At 37.2% G+C, this 16,835-nt stretch overlaps 1 protein-coding gene and 1 long non-coding RNA gene across 12 annotated transcripts in view; one reads left to right on the top strand and one right to left on the bottom strand.

The window, feature by feature from the left end:
* znf385b (zinc finger protein 385B) overlaps nt 1-16,835 on the top strand; it is a 299,871-nt gene that overhangs the window by 114,106 nt on the left and 168,930 nt on the right. The gene's annotated exons all lie outside the window — the stretch shown is intronic.
* Nucleotides 3,964-11,697, bottom strand: LOC147835388 (uncharacterized). Its single transcript, XR_015499875.1, has 3 exons — nt 9,317-11,697; nt 8,786-9,253; nt 3,964-8,132 (listed from the first exon to the last, which is right to left on the bottom strand). It is a non-coding gene; the product is annotated as an uncharacterized LOC147835388 (long non-coding RNA).

The raw sequence follows: 16,835 nt of genomic DNA, 5'->3' as shown, positions 1-16,835 counted from the left end.
CAAAGCTCTGTTTTTTGACTTTGCTTCATGTCAGAGTTGTGGATTATTTTGCATATTCATTTGTAAGTCATCTCCAGCCTTCAGGTCAGTAGCAGGGCAGCGTGGACTCGTGAGACGAGGGGGCAGGAGATTTCTATGTCTGTGTCTGCATCCAGGGGGCATAGCAGACACACTCTTCTGTCTGTCTGCATGTGCGTGTGTGTGTCTGAGGCAATGGAGTGTGACACGGAGAGGAGAGGAGGATGCTGGGATCAGGTGAAATGGAAGAGAGAGATTTCGGCTTGTTTTGCACAATATGGTCCAAATCACGGATTTTAGGCAGATTATACTGTGCTTCACTGCATGCAGATGAGGAGGTAATCCATACGGAGAGGTGTATAATACCTGGAGGAAGATTTCTGTTGGCTTTGTCATCTCTGTGGCATCTTAAAAACATTCATCTGAGCTGTGAATGTCATGTGACTAATCAGATTAGAGCCTTGGGATAATGGTAACTAATTGTATAACACATTTTGAAACCCCTTAATAGTGGCTATTTTGAGCTGTTATGTCAGGAGACAAGTATTAATATTTTCCAAAAATAATCACTGCACAATGCAGTATGTCATTCAGTAAGGATGAAACACTAAATGTATGTTTTCCTTTCAGGAGAGAGCATCAGGGGAGTGCTAAATAACCTATTCAGATAAAACAAAGGGAATAAACAACACCTAAATAACAATGATAAACATTACGGACAAAAGAAACTGCCAACTTGTCCCTACAGCTTCCAGCTTAATTATAAAACAAAACCAGCTAACACAAAAGAGATACAATGCCCTAGAATACGAAGAATAAACAAAAAGTAATATATGACTTAGACCAGGGGTTCTCAGCTTCTTTTACTTCGCGACCTAATTCTTTCTCCGATCAATTTTTGAAGATCCACCTGTCTGACATTTTCTCTAAAATCATTGTATGAAATGCTCATTTAAACCTTTATTTATTGACATAAATAAATAAAAATACATATATATTATACATGTGTTGTGTCTTCCATTTTCTATTATCAGAATTTAATAAAAATATATTATTTTATTTGAATTTAATTATATATAAAACTAAAACTATCTAATAGTATATATAATTTATATATTTATTTATTTTATATATATTTTTAAGACATACACGGATTCAAAAAGAACCACAGCTCAACAGGGAGATTGCAAAAGACCAGCTTCTGCTTTAAACTGGACTGACTGAATATTTACTATTAAATATCCACTATTCAAAAATATACAGGCAAATGTAAAATACAGTAAAACACTAAATCTGTTGAAGCGCGTCAATCTGATGGCAGTTGAGTTTGCAGCTGGATATTATTGGGGGAGGGCGAAGCAGTTGCGCAGTAGGTAGTGCTGTCGCCTCACAGCAAGAAGGTCGCTGGTTCGAACCTCGGCTCAGTTGGCGTTTCTGTGTGGAGTTTGCATGTTCTCCCTGCCTTCGCGTGGGTTTCCTCCGCGTACTCCAGTTTCCCCCACTGTCCAAAGACATGTGGTACAGGTGAATTGGGTAGGCTAAATTGTCTGTAGTGTATGAGTGTGTATGTGAATGTGTGTGGATGTTTCCCAGAGATAGGTTGTGGCTGGAAGTGCATCCGCTGCGTAAAAACTTGCTGAATAGGTTGGCGGTTCATTCTGCTGTGGCGACCCCGGATTGATGAAGGGACTAAGCCGACAAGAAAATGAATGAATGAATGAATATTATTGGGAGATTGCTAGATCTCTTCTGTATGTGTACGCATCCGTTATAAAACACTCATAGGACATTCATTTGGACAACTATGTGAATATATTAAATAGTTCACATGAAAATACACAAAAAGAGACTTTCACTTTCACTTCACACATAGTATATGAATGAACAGACGCGATCATGAGGCTGTTTTTGGGGCGAGTTTGAAGTAATCAATCAGAGAGCAGAAGAAAGTGCATTACTTTGAACATTTTAATATAGCATATTAATAATGAAATCCAAAAAGTATAGTAAAATATTTAGAGCTAATTTTACTCTCAGCCCACCTTCAAGATCGCTGAAGCCCATTAGTGGGCCGCGGCCCACCGGAATCCCTGACTTTGACCAATGCTAGACTAATACATTAAACACTTAACTGGAAAACAAACACGTTTCACATTCAACAGACTTAATCTCTTAACGTTCCTTGTCACTGTCACCTCTGGGACTTGTGGAGCTGCGCATTGGGATTTAGATTTGCTCTTCAGTGTTTTGTACTTCCAGTAGTGAAAATTAACATGACTGATCTTTAGCTGACAGTTTCAATTTAGTAGAACTTCTAAATTAAGCTGCTTTGACACAATCTACATTGTACAATCACTATGTAAATAAACATAAACTTAATTGAATTGATGCAAAAGTTTTTAAAGGAAGAAGCACACATCCCGGACGAGCCCCCATTTAATTAGTTCAGGGTTGAGAGAAGGAGTAACAAGGAATAACTTGTTCCTGGAGCTACAATCTTAAGGTCATTGTCCCTCAAAGAACAGGTTAGCACACCCCTGATTTAACCCTAAACTGGGAGAGGGAGAAGATCAAGCTGAAATCCACCACCTGCCTCCGTCTGTTGAAGGAAGCTCTGTTGTCTGCCAGTTCAGGATGTCCTTATGTGGACATGCCAGCGGCTAGAGAAAGATCAGGATCTCTTTCTAAAGGTTGGTCTATTGATGGCAAGATCAAACGGGATCACAGAAATAAATAAGTTTTTCTTATCAGTCTTCCTGAACTCCAGACAGCTCTCCTTGATTTTTCGCAGTGTGCTTTGAAGGCATGAAATTGCATTTGATCTGTGCTCTCATTCTGTTTACAGGCTCTTTTATTGCAGTGGTCAGTTTGTGGTTCACAGGCAGGATTGGCCGCTTTCTGTTTCGAGCCCTGATGCACTATCGCGACGGCCAAGGTGTCTGTGTGAGATAAAACACCACAATGACACACCAGAGAGCAGGCTAACCATCCAACCGAGACGCCAAGGGCGTTATTGCATTAATTCACTGGGATCACTGTCAGAGCTGGGAAATGCACGATTCATTACCGCCATCTAATTTCATATAATGGCTTTTCGTGCGGTGTTTTGTATTTATGTGGGAAACGCAGCGGGTATGTATGTGTGCTTGTCTCTGTGATGTGTGAGAGTGTTTTACAAGCACCACGTGAGCGCGTGCGGCTGACAATGCACATGAAGTTTAACTTCCTTGGCAGATCAATAAGCACTCGGCGTAAAGGAGCTGTATGTCAGCAGAGCCGCGGCGAGTCGGCCGGCTTTTAGAGCATGATTTTATTAGCTCCACTAATCGATTTCTGCCTTCAGACCACACAGCTGCCGCAAACCCATCTCTGCCTCTTTTCCTCCGTAATCGCTTGGCACGCTGAGTCCTTTCCTTTTTCCCCTTCACAAGAACTCTGATCCCTCGCTGATTGAAGTGAGGACACTTTCAAGAAGTGAAAACCCTGTCATTAATTACTTTCAACCTTGTGTTGGGCCGGTCTGCTTTTCTGTAGAACACCAAAGGATCTGCAGAATACATATGGTCAGATAATTGCTTATACCATTATTTACACTTGTATGCTAAATTGTTTGTGGTAAAACAATAATATTTTGATTATGTCTTGAGAATTTTACTTTTAGAAAGCGTCTCTGTAGCATACAGTATTTTTGTCAGGTGATCCTTTAGAACTCTTTCTGATTTGTTTATTTGTGTTAACAAAACATTTATTATTAATACCTATTTTTTTAAAAAGGTTGTACTGTTTTATTTATATGTCAAACCCATGATTTAAAAACAAACAAGCAAACAAACATGTATTTGTGTTTATAAGATTGTTACTGTAGTAACTGATATATAATTATAGCTATATTTATATATATAGTAAAGCTGTAATTACAGCTTCATTAAAATTGGAGCATTACTTTAATTCTATAATTGAAAACCTGAATGAAGGACTGTAATTAAATGGATAAAAATAATTGAAATATTATTTTAATGTGTATATCTAAATGTATCTCAGTTTTAATGACTAGTAAACCGTTGCAGCAGAGGCTCATTGGGAATGTGTGCCCAGGGCTACATTTTTGAGAACCGAGAAATACTGAATGTGCTCAAGGGTACATATGGCTGCATTTTATGGGAGAAACGAATGCACCGCTGATTGCTTACCTCTGTATGAACAGCTTTTCCATACAAGTTTTTTTTTTTATTAAAGATTTTTGAGGATTGGAAAGAATCCAGTTATTTGGAGTGTAGTGTTAGAATGTAGTATATAGGCAAAATCCTTACAATATTAAATAAAGATGAGTGTTTCTCAACCACGTTCTTGGAGGACCACCAACACTGCATATTTTGTATGTCTCCTTTGTCTGTCACACCCATTACTGCTCTTTCAGACTCTGCTAATGAGCTGAGGATCTGAATCAGGTGTGTTTGGTTAAAGAGATATAGAAATGTGCAAAGCTGGTAACCGCCAGGAACGTGGTGGAGAATCACTATTCTATCAACATATTTTGTCTGTCCTACCATAAATTCTGTATATATAGATTTTTGATGAGTAATATGCATTACGAACTTAATTTAGACAAATTTAAAGGTAATTTTCTTCATCTTTTGATTTTTTTTTTTTTTTTAGAACTCTCAGATTCACGATTTTCAAATAGTTGAGGCTATTGCCAGTGGTGGAAAGAATACTGAAAAGTCATACTCAAGTAAAAGTACCATTACTTGCCCAAAAATGTAGTGCAAGGAGAGTAAAAGTATCTGTTGTAAATATTTATATTAAAAGAAGACCTTTCAAAAGTACTCGAGAGTGAGTATTACGCAGTAAAAAGGTGATGTGTTTACATGTAATGTGTGTAAACGTAACATTCTGTAGTTTAGTGATTGCCCAGCTGCTTGATATTTGGTTGATTTTAGGTTGTGTTATAAAGTGACTAAAATCCAATGTTGAGCCAACATCTTAAACCATTGTCCCCACGACGTCAAGCTGTAACATCATTATACGTTGATATTTGGTTTTTAGGTTGGACATTGACATCAGCCTGATGTTGGGTTCAGACGTTAAACTGATTTTCATTTTCAAACAAAATGCAACATCCCCATGACATTTGAATACAAAGGTCAATCTGATGTCATGTTGACGTCTTGTACCTGCTTGGTGTTTAAGGCCATTTTGGTCATTATACAGTAAAAATCTGTCATCTTCTCATCAGTGACATGCATCTAAACAGTCTCAGGGTCAATGCTTGTAAAGATTTTGGACATCTTGAACACTTAATGCTTCCAAACAGTTTTCTGCATTTATAAAGGGCACATGTCTTAAGGTAGTTCATTTTAATGTGATTTACCTTCTATGTGCGATATGATTGGACAGGAATCACAGGACTGATTCTTTTATCCTAAAGTAGTGACTGCAGCTTGAAGGAAAGTAGTGGAGTAAAAATATTATTACTGCACTAAAAATGTAGTCAAGGGAAAGTAGAAGTACACATTTTTAAAACTACTTACCAAAATACAATTCCTGAGAAAACTTACTCAATTACACTTGAGTATTTGTAATTTATTACTTTACACCACTGGCTTTAGGTCCACACGGAATCTGCCCGCACAGAATTCCGCAGATTTTCTGCAGATTTCTAGGCCATCATTAATTTTGTTAATTTACTTGAGTAAATATGTGTAATATCTATATTTATCAGTTTTTAAATTAATTACAGTATTATTTTTGACTAATGTGAAAATGTTAATCTGATTCATGTACAATGCAGTTGGTAAAGTAATATTTTTTGTCTTTTAGCAGAGATATTAAATGAGAGACTTGCTTTGTTCACCAAATAAAGCTAAGTGGATTTACATTTTTAACAATAAATTAAAGTTTAAAAGATATAAATTTTTATTTCACATTAAGGTTTATGTTATAATACTCCCAAAATAATTTCGCAGAAATCCGCAAATTTTTACAAAAATTCTCCGCAGAAATAGCAAAAAACTTCCGCAGATTCCGTCTGGCCCTAGCTATCCAAACCATAAATAAATGGAAAGCTTATCTATTGACATTTCAGATTGTAAATCTCTGTCTCCGAACATTGACACTGCTTATGTCGCCCAGGGTCACAAATAGCATAATAATATAACGTGTAATATAAATTTAAGTGTTTTTGGATATTGGACATCAGCCTTGTTAACATAAAAATACCAGTTAGTTCAGACTCTCAAAGCTCCAAAATGTCCATAAAAGCAAAACTAATAAATTCTGTATGAGTTTTGCACTTTATTCATATTCTTGTGAATTACAAACACAACGTGGTTCACCCGGGATGACTTTTGGCGAGAATTGCTCTTTTTAAAGGTTTAGAGAGATTGCTTTTGAAAGGACAGTGGCAGGTGTTTTTATCCCTTGTCGCTCGTTCCTAATTTGTTTTCTGTCCAGCTCATGAATCTGCACCGAGAAAAGTACTCATTACCAGTAGATACGGAGGACTGTTTCTTGACTTCATCTAAGGGGGGAGAAAAAAAGGAATATGAAGTGAGTTGATAGAGATGACTTTCAGCAGCTTCAAGTGAAGCAAATTTGAATGTTTTAGCTCCAAGCTGGGCAGTTTTTTTTTCATATGACCTTTCCACAGACTCATTTCTATGATTTATTTCCCCTATAATTGCTTCTTTTCATCTTATCAGCCATCGTAAGAAAAATATCATAAAAAAAGCACACTGACCATGAGGTGGAGTCTGTCAATAGCCATTAATGTTGCTGCATAAATGGGTAAATACGCAGTAGTTAAGAAGCACCATGAAAGCAGAGTGTATTTAACAGCTCAATCCGGTATCGACTCATGTAAAAATGTTCCTTTGATTTTTCACTTCATCTATCTATTTTCATTTCTTTTTCTTTTCTCGGCAGCCTTCATCCACCTTTTCGGTTTCAATAAATTGGATTAGCCTCGTCAATTGAAGTCACTTCATTTCACATATCCTCAATTTGAAAACTAATGGCAAGATGAGGGTTTCTCCGGCATGTCGAATTGATACAAGGCTCTTTTCTCCTTGCGTTGTGTTTGCCACACAGTCCTACGAGGCCGCTGTCGGCGCGTATCTCTGGCTTTTCATCTGCAGCGTCTCTAGAGACAACAATCTCTAATGTTGTTACTTCATCACCTTCAAGTAGAGCTGCAGCAATTAAGATGTGAGCGGTGATAGTGGGAAAACACAGATGCTGCGCCAGTGTTACCGCTGCATTACTCTCAGCCTCTGCACGCAACCGCAGTCGTCTCACATCAGAGATGATGACTATTGAATTGGACGTCTGCACACGTGCACAGCACTGATGGAGCAGCGTAGAGGCATTCCCGGAATTCATTATAAATGAGAACAAATATTTATGCAGTCCTTTGATTATTAGGATTTGCAAAGGTACATTCAGTGACCACAAGTGCATATGAAGTAATACACCACTTCAGGACATGCAGTTGAAGGCAGAACTATTATCTCCCGTCAATTATTAACCCCTCTGCATATTTTTTCCCCCCACTTTATGTTTCCAACTAATTTCTAATAACTGATTTCATTCATATTTTCCACGATGACAGTATGTATCATTTAGCTAGATATTTTTCAAGACACTAGTTTTCAGCTTAAACTGACATTTAAAGGCTTAACTAGCTAATTATTTGGCAAATATTTGAAAAAAAAATGTACAGAGGGTTAATAATTTTGACGTCAATTGTACACTGTAGTTTTTTTCACATTTGTGACCCTGAGGCATTCCATTTTGGAAAAAGTCATCATCAGTTACAATGTTGCATGGGTATATATTTTTTCAATAGCCAGTTTTGTTTCATTAAATTGTTTTTCTGTCTTTCTTTATTAAATATTTTCTTTTATAATAGTATTATTTTTACAAATTGCTGTGTTTTTATTCTCAATAGAAGTTTTTTTTTTCTTCACTTTCGCCAATTGATGAAGTTTTTTTTTTTTCTTGGCTGCTGTCGCCACTGGCTTGCATAGTTCGGGACTTGTAGAGATGTGCATCGATAGATTTGCTCTTCAGTGTTTGGACTCTCAGCAGTGAATATTAAAACACACTGAACTGAACTAAGGGCCTACTCACACTATGCCATCCGTACCGTGCCCAGGCCCGTTTCCCGGATCGTTTGAGAAGTGTGAGTGCACTGAATCAGGCTCAAGCACGGTCCACTTGGCCGGCCCTGGCCCGGTTGGAAGAGATGTGCCTGAGCCCGGTTCACTTGGGCTTTCACTTGAACTGAAAGCGAGACGTGAATTTTAAGGGGCTGTTTCATATGGATTTATTAATAATTCTTACTGTTGAGTGAACGCAAACTGCCGTAGTTTATTAAAGACGCAAACCCCACACTGCATGACAGCTGCGCGCCTTCAGCAGACCTCATTCCTGCAGCACTAGAGCTTTATGATTGTTTATGAGCGCCAAAAGTGGCGGATCTGTTCGGCGAAATATCTGACTGCGTGTCCCCACATCCCTAAGGACTGTTTGGCGAAATATTTGACGGCATACCAAATGACTGAAACGATATAACTAGAGAAATCTCCACTGTGCTGCTGAGTGAGAGAGTGCTTCTCTCTCCCCAGCAGCGATGACGTAAGCATGCCGAAGCCCATTCGTGGTGTGAGCGCGGGCCGTCGGTGGAGACGGGATGGGGGACAAGCGTGCTTTGGCCCGGTTCGAGGGAACTGTACCTAGTGTGAGTACGGCCTTATCTGAACTGAACTTAAACTCTGAAAACTGGACTGACACTGTTTCAATCCACTATAATCTTCTATGTGAAGCTGCTTTGACACAATCTACATTGTAAAAGTGCTACACATAAAGAGGAATTGAATTGAGTTAATTGAAATCCCAGAAAACAAATAAACATGTATATCTGTTTATAAGGTTGGCAGTAACTGTAGGCTTCATTATAATGCATTACAAAAGCAGAAAAATATTGTAACACCAAAATTCAAGCAATAACTGTAAATTTAATGTTAGAATTTTTTATTACAGAACATATTTGTAAAACAACAGGTATTTCACTTTATAATGAAAAAAATGGAAAAATCAATAAAAAATTTACAGACAATTACCTGTAAAATAATGTTTATTTTTTACAGTTCAGTAATGTATTTGAGATTGTCAAAAAATTTACAAAATGGCCTCTAGTAGGTTCTTGAAAACAAAACCTGCAGGGAGAGTAAGCCTCAGGTACATATTTCTCAGTTTTCAAAAATGTAACCATATAATTAATATTAATTCCACTCACAAATTATTGTTATTATTATTATTATTATATTTTAATTTTTTTAAAGACAAAATGTGTGGGAAATGGGTTAATTTTTTAAACATGATTGATTTTAAGATGTTTATTTTAGAATGCAGTGTTTTTGAAAAAGTTACCAGTGTCTGTTTGTATGTAGGTTTGAATACTTTAGCCAGTGTTTAAAGTTTTGTTTTGCACCTAAAATCCACTAATTCATGATAAAATTACCATAAAAAGTAGCTTTGAGATCAAAGCTTAATTTTAATAAGTCATATCATAATTGTTATTTGATTTTCCTTCGGCTCAGTCCATTATTTATAAGGGATATGTTTTATGCAGCGGATGCCCTTCCAGCCGCAACCCAGTACTAGGAAAAACCCACTTACATTCACACAAACACACACTCATACACTATGTCCAATTTAGTTTATTCAGTTCACCTATAGTCTTTGAACTGTGGGGGAAACCCACCCGAACACAGGTCATGAATTGTTGTAAGATTGATATTAGAAGTCATGGAAGCCAAAAGTGTGAGGAGAAGGTTTCATATTCTGAAACAAAGCTTGATCGTAGAACCATAAATATGCTTTTTTTCTGGAGTATTTGTGTCTGAAGATTGATGTAAAGGACAAAATTTAAGATTCTGACCCCAAATGTAAGAATTGACTCAGAGTTCAATGAACTGTGTCGGTGTATATAAGAGCTCTGTCACACTGGAATATTGGTTTTGTGCTATTAGAAGAAGACTTAACAAACAGACGCTTTCCACCACAGCATGGAGGTCTCGACCTGCGTGTGATGAACATTCCTCTGCATTTTATTATGTGCATTACAGCTTCATCCTCACCGCAAATGTCTGCTCTTGATGCCCGATAGTGGAATTATGGCGAGAAACAGCTGGTGCCTCATTCACATGCACTTTGCCAAGCTTTTGTGTGGTTTGTCCTCGGTCAGAAGAGACCGCCGCCATATGCAGGCCATTACTGTGTCAGTTTTTACTCTGCAAGATGCCCGAAACAGTCTGTGATGCCCTTGGATCTGAGAATCACATTTGATTCATGTCTTTTCAAAGCCTGTGTTCGCATTGTGTTCAGTTTGCCTTCCTTTGTGAACAGGCCACCGTGACAGTGAGCATGATGAATGAAATCCTTGACATTATCTGTAGCGCTAGTCTATTTTGTATGGAGTTTTGTGACAGCAGTGTTCTTGAATCAATGCTTTAACGTCTGTAAGTTGCTGAGACTTTTGTTTTCAGTATAATGATGTACTTCCAACTGAAATGTAATATAAAGTAGAGGGCGGGGCTTTCTTGTTAAACATCATTCCCTCATATCAAACTAACGGTAAGAGGAGTGTGGTTTAGAATATTGTGGCTGAAGCTGACAAATTGGCATCATTAGAGAAGGACCGCCACACCAAACAGAAGCAAACGCTCAGACTTTGATTGAAGACTATCAAAACAAATATTTGTTTCCCAGTAGATTGCTTCCACAGATGAATCATTAATTTAAAGAAAAATAATCTGTGCCAGCAAAATAAACATTGTACATTTTGATTTCACACTGGCCTTTCCTAAATGTACAGATACAGATGCTGTTTTATATTAGTTCAGATCATTAAAAAGACCAACAAATGAACTTTCTTTTTATTTCCAGACTTTATTTTGGTGGGTTTGAATTGGATATTGGTTGTCATTATGTGTGTGTGGCATTGCAAGAAGCTTCATGTTTTGTGACATGCTGTCATTTACTGTCCGTTCACACAAAAAGCAGTGAGAGTGCCAAAAATGATGGAAGTCATTCATTTTTAATGGGAGCCGGCAATGATAAGCATCGAACAGCGGCGCCGGTGTGGGCGTCAAGGAGAGTTTAAATCAAGTCTACTTTATAGTAATAAGCTGTGCTGTGGTTCGGCTGCAACCAGATGTTATGTAGACGTCCACTGCTTGAGAGGAGTCTAGAGAACACAGTTCTGTGAACTTTAGTTCTGATTACATTTGTTTTCAAGGGTTTGATTATTGCAGTCGCTGCATTTCCAATTATTTATGATGTTTCCTTACAGGGACATACATTAAAAAAGTTACTGGTGAGTTCAGGCCCGGACTGGCTAATCAAGAGGACTGGGAGAAATCTCATTGGGCTGGTCCGTTTTTTGCCCGCAAGGGCTGGTGTTCCTAGCTGCTTGCAATCTTAGTAGTGGCACTTTTTTCATTTATTTATTTATTTGACCATAACCTCACTTTTTTATTCATTATTTTTTCATACGACCCCAAACAGCGGCACTTTAGTAAATATAAGAATTCCAATAATTAATATTAGGCCTGCTCAGTGAAGATCAGATGATTCACTACATTAATAAATCTGACAAAACTTGATCAGAAATCTAAAAATGGGAGAAAAAGATCAAGCCATCAATAGAAAGTAATACTGTGGTTTAAAGAGTCTTGCATATAACAGTGCAATACTTATTTTTTATTGTGGGCCAGTGGTCAGCACGTTGAGTTCCAACCTAATTTTAATTTTTTTTTTGTTTTAGGACATATAATACTGTTTGGGTTTCTTATGTAGGTGTACATATTTTATTTTGATTTTTTAATGTGACCACTGTTACAAAGGACTGGATATCTATGAAGAATTTTGCACAGAATATATTCAGATATTGCTGGAAAGACATTGTGATGTTTTAGTGTTGGAGATTTAGCTGCCAGCCAGCCTAGTCAAGTTTGTTTTATTTATGTCTATCCCCCTCGGGGTTGTTTTTTGTTTCCTTTTTGTCTTATTTTATTATTATTAAACCCATTTGAGTTCCTGTCAACTAATGAACTAATATCCCTAATAAAGTGCAATTTAAAGGCCTAACTACGTTACTTAGGCAAATCATTAAGCAACGGTGATTGGATAGCCAATCAAATAAATAAACCTTTTAAGGAGTCTAGTAATATTGACCTTAGAAGTTTTTAATAATAATAAATAAATAAACTACTGTTGTTTATTTTATTTGGTAACTTTTTTTAGTAAACAAAAATTTGCCAGTAAAGATGTTTATTTTTTCCCCTTTTGTTTTGACTAAACTAATTAGGCTCCCAGTGATTGTCTGCATCACTTTCCAGAGTGAGAGTGTGTGTGTTATGATGTAGAAGAGCTCATTTTCTCTCATTTAGTGCGCTGTTATGTAAGTCTTGGCTCACGTAACTCATTTTCCCCTCAGAAGCATTGTTCAAGTGTGCTTTGGTGACGCTCCACTTACCCCTGCAATCCTATTACGCTTAAAACCTTTGTTTAGACTCCAAAAGCTTGAACTGAGATCTGAGTTAAATGCCAAGTTAAACAGTTTGCACTACTGAACTAGTTAATCTCATAAACGTCAAACTCGACTCATAAGCCACCAACAAAAGTTATTCTGAGTTAAATTTTGGATTGGTGCAGCAGCAGCAGCGACTGTTCCTCCTGAAATCACTGAGAAATGAACCTCTTTTGTTAATGAGTTTCCTTCGCTTTCATCCTCAAGAGACGATGATACAACTCAGATGCAAAGAAAGGATATTCATGTTCTCAAATTGGATGTATTCAATTTGAAAGGCTTAATTTTTGAAATAAATGAACAACTGATATCGTCTTCATTGTGTCAAGTTAACAAAGGGTTTTTCTACCTGATCAGTTGCTTTCAGTTTCCATCACTCTGCGCTAATTCACATCTTGAAGTATTGCGTGAGAAATGAGTGATGGAAATGCCAAATTTAGAATAAAAATCCCTTCATTTGCAAACAAAGTTTTTAATGCTATAGCTTGACGTGGTTTCGGACTGGTCCAGTTTGTAATTAATCTCTTTAAGCAGGTCGCACACCCGCCTCACCAGTTTCTTTTTTCATTTTTTCTTTTTGCCAACTGTAAAGGATGGACACCCGGTTACAGTCATAATAGATTCAGTCTATTTATAAAGCCTACAGACATTTTAACAACCTGTATATAAAGATGGATTCAGTCAATAAGAAGACTGTCAGCCAATTAAAAGTGTTTTTAATTTAAGGTAGGGGTTAGGGGTTAGGGTTAGTACAGCCCTTTTTGAAAATGAATGTATCCATTTGTCAGTGAATTTGGGCAATGTATTTTGGTGCATTTAAACAAAACAGATTTATTAAACAGATATATTTATTAAAAATATATTAAATATATATACAAATTTCAATTCAGTTTTTCTTTTTTACTTCTCTGGATTTTTCCTTTTTTTAAAATATATTTTTCATTTGACTTTGCTAGTTTTTGGACCGTTATCGTAAGTTATTTTGTTAGATAAGCTCCAGATTTGGCTGTTGAAGTTTTTTTTTTTTTTTTTTTTTTAAATCCAAAATTATGTCTAACAGTGCAGGGAAATATTTATCTGGAGAAAGTCTTATTTATTTTATTTTGGCTAGAATAAAAGCAGTTTTTAATTTCTTAAAAGCCATTTTAAGGTCAAAATTATTAGCCCCTTTAAGTTATATATTTTTCTCGATAGCCTACAAAACAAACCATCGATATATATAATAACTTGCTTAATTATTCCATCCTGTTTAATTAACCTAGTTAAGCCTTTAAATGTCTCTTTAAGCTGCATAGAAGAGTCCTGAAAAATATCTAGGAAAATATTATTTCAACTATATATGGTACACTCTAAAATGTTGGGTTGCTCTTTGGGTAAAATATGGACAAACTCTACACCCTAATAAACTATTTACATTTTTAAACAAGCAGCAGATATACTGGCAACTGGCAAAAATGGATAATGTTCACACATCCTGCAAAATTACTGTATTACGGTCCAGTGAGACTCTCTCTAATCATACGAGAACTTGTGTATTTTGTTTCTGCTTAGCAGGAGTGGCGGTCCAAAATGAGTTAAGCGTCATTTGAGCATCCAGAGGCTCTGGCTGTCAGACTGCGTCGACTTCAGGTTCCCTACGGTGCATTTGAATGTAGCCTGAAGTTGCAGTTCACTGAACCAGAGCTTGAGTTCTTCCAGAGCAACGACGTTTTGCATGAGCTTTCTGCATGACTGCCAATCTTGCAAATGTAGATACACGACTTCTGAATAGTTTTCTTTGGAAGTCATATAAAACCTCATCAAAGTAAACAGAAGTGTTATGCCCAAATGGGGGGGGGGGGGGGGGTGCAAGACTAGTATGCTTGCTCTTAAAGGGATAGTTCACCTAAATAAGAGGTTTTGAAAGTCAGTGGAGTATAATTGTTTTTTTTTTCTCCATTGACTCTCATTGTCATTTTTCAAAACATCATCTTTTGTGTTGCGCAAAAGAAAGAATGTCCAACGTTATATCTGTACCAGACATGAGCAGCACAGCATGTCAGTAATGAAAACAATATAAATCAGTGATTCTGTCGACACTGGGTGCCTGTTCTGTTTCAGAGGAACTCTGAGTACTCGTAGTACTTCTTACTTATAGGACAAATGATTTTGCAATGGTCGCTTTGGCGCATCCAACTTAGACAGCTTCCAGCTGCTGCCACGCGGCATGAGGTGACAACGGGCGCATCTGCTGCAGACACGCTGTAACAGGTTTGGAACAATATGAAGGTTAGTGAATGTTGACTGAATTTTAATTTTGGGGTGAACTGGAGCTTTATAAATGAGCATTATGGAAAATTTTAATGCAAATCAGCAAACTTAGTTTGGAACTAAGTTTAACTATAATTTTGTGGCCAACTCCTAAAGCTTACAATTAAGGTATACAGTCAGAATTCTGACTTTTTTTTTGATGATTGTTTTTATCACATTACATGTTAAGTGTTTATGTCTAACTATTCTGACTATTAACTGACTTCCTCTAGAATTCAAAAATCAGTTTTGTATCCAAAATGCTGTTTAATAACTTGACTTGTAACTTAGGATACTAACTGGCAACAAAAACACTAAAACGTAAGATATACTCACTGGCCACTTTATTAGGTACACCTATCCAACTGCTCGTTAACACAAATTTCTAACCAGCCAATCACATGGCAGCATGCCACTTCTGTCAGCTAAGAACATGGAACTGAGGCTACAATTTGCACAGGCTCACCAAATATGGACAATAGAAGCTTGGAAAAATGTTGTCTGGTCTGATGAGTCTCAATTTCTGCTGCAACATTCGGATATAGGGTCAGAATTTGGCATCAACAACATAAAAGAATGGATCCATCCTTTGTTGTATTAACGGTTCAGGCTGGTGGTGATGGTGTAACGGTGTGGGGGATATTTTCTTGGCACACTCTGAGCCCGTTAGTACCAATTGAGCATTGTGTCAGTGCCACAGCCTACCTGAGTATTGTTGCTGACCATGTTCATCCCTTTATGACCACAGTTTACCCATCTTTTGATTGCTACTTTTAGCAGGATAATGTGCCATGGTATAAAGCATGAATAATCTCAGACTGGTTTCTTGAAAATGACAATGAATTAACTGGACTGAAATGGCCTCCACAGTCACCATTCTCAATCCAATAGAGCACTTTTTGGGATGGGGTGGAATGGGAGATTCGCATCATGGAGATGTGGCCGACAAATCTGCAGCAACTGTGTGATGCTATCATGTCAATATGGACCAAGAAAGGAATATTTCCAGTATCTTGTTGAATCTAGGCCATGAAGGATTAAGGCAGTTTTGAAGACAAAACGGGATCCAACTCGGTACTAGTAAGGTGTACCCAATAAAGTGGCCAGTGGGTGTATATACTTGCATTTTTCAAATTAATATCAAAATTGTGTGGTTAAAAGTTGCAAAACAGTTTAAAGTTTTCATTCATTAAATGAATAAATGAATGACTTAGTTAATTAATTATTTAAAACACAAAAAATATTGTATTTATTTAAAAATGTAGTATAAATATACAATTTGGATACAATTTAAAATGTTCAGGGGGTTTGAAAAGTTCCAGGATTTAGGGGAAGAACACAAATGGTGAATGAGCAGCACAGGCTCATTCTGAAAATGTAGCATTATATAAAGTGCATTTCTGGAGATCCCAAATTATGTTGCCAGAAGTACGTATGGCTGCATTTCATCTTTAAATAAACGCTACAGGGCGGTAACGCCATAAGCTTTTTGCGCTTACCAGCTGACCGATTACTTCCACATGGGTGGCTTTCCTGCTGTTACCAGTTTGTCCAGGTAGCTTGCCATGTGTATGTTGGTGGACTTGAGACGCAGGTAGGAGTTGACTACAAGACAGAGTTCAAGTCAGGCAAAGAACAGTTCCAAAAAGCAGTTAAAACAAAAACAGAGATTAAAAAATAAAATAAACAAGTAAACAACAGGGTGAGAATGTGGTGAAATTTGAAAACGTGGTAAAAATCAGGCGAGGGCTTTTCTTTTTCTGGATTGGTTTTTAAATCTGTCAGTTGTGACAGGGAAGTGGGTGGGCGGGTCAGTCGATGCTTTTGAAAACACTATTATTTGTTTTTAGGTAAGGAGGAGGGTGGGTCAATCGATCCGCCATTCAGTCAGTTTGTCAACAGCGACCTCTGGTGGATTTACGTGAAAACAGCA

Source organism: Danio rerio, chromosome 9 (genome assembly GCF_052040795.2).
Source record: "Danio rerio strain M-AB ecotype USA chromosome 9, GRCz13ab, whole genome shotgun sequence".
Taxonomy (NCBI): domain Eukaryota; kingdom Metazoa; phylum Chordata; class Actinopteri; order Cypriniformes; family Danionidae; genus Danio; species Danio rerio.
Note: the sequence above shows the minus strand (reverse complement) of the source record. Positions and strands in the feature narration are given on the sequence as shown.